The sequence below is a fragment of the Alligator sinensis genome, unplaced genomic scaffold (genome assembly GCF_000455745.1).
Source record: "Alligator sinensis unplaced genomic scaffold, ASM45574v1 scaffold1488_1, whole genome shotgun sequence".
In the NCBI taxonomy this organism is placed as follows: Eukaryota; Metazoa; Chordata; order Crocodylia; family Alligatoridae; genus Alligator; species Alligator sinensis.
The window spans coordinates 207,822-208,269 of NW_005843097.1; the positions used below are offsets into that span (position 1 = coordinate 207,822).

The 448-nt window shown below is 59.8% G+C and overlaps 1 protein-coding gene across 1 annotated transcript in view; it reads left to right on the forward strand.

The window, feature by feature from the left end:
* Nucleotides 1-448, forward strand: part of NLGN2 (neuroligin 2) — a 19,319-nt gene that overhangs the window by 771 nt on the left and 18,100 nt on the right. The window lies entirely within an intron of this gene.

A 448-nucleotide genomic window follows, 5' to 3' on the forward strand; every position in this document is an offset into this window, starting at 1 on the left:
GTTCCTAGTCCCCATTAACCCTTGAGGCCCCGCATCCAGGCCTGTTATGGCGGGGGCTTGGAGGCTCTGTCTGTCTGTCTCCCCCTTGCCATGTTCCCCCCCCCTCCATTCTTCTCCCTGACAAGTCTGGGGCTAATTACAGGTTCCCAGCAGCTAATTGCCGCATTGAGAAGCCATGGAGAAAACTCCTCATTTATCTAATTAGGGGCCCCCAGAGACTTATGTGGGGGTAGGCCAGGGCCTGCTGGGGGCAGGGCTGGGAGTGAGCAGGGAACCCAGGCATCCAGGCCTCTGAGTCCCCTCCCAGAGCAGGCAGGGAACCCAGGCATCTGGGGGTCTTCAAGGGACGGAAATAGAGTGGGGGAGGAGTGGGGGTGGGGGGAGATAGGGCAAGAACCCAGGCATCCGGGGGTGTTTTTGTGTTGGGGGAGAGAGACAGCTGTGTGAG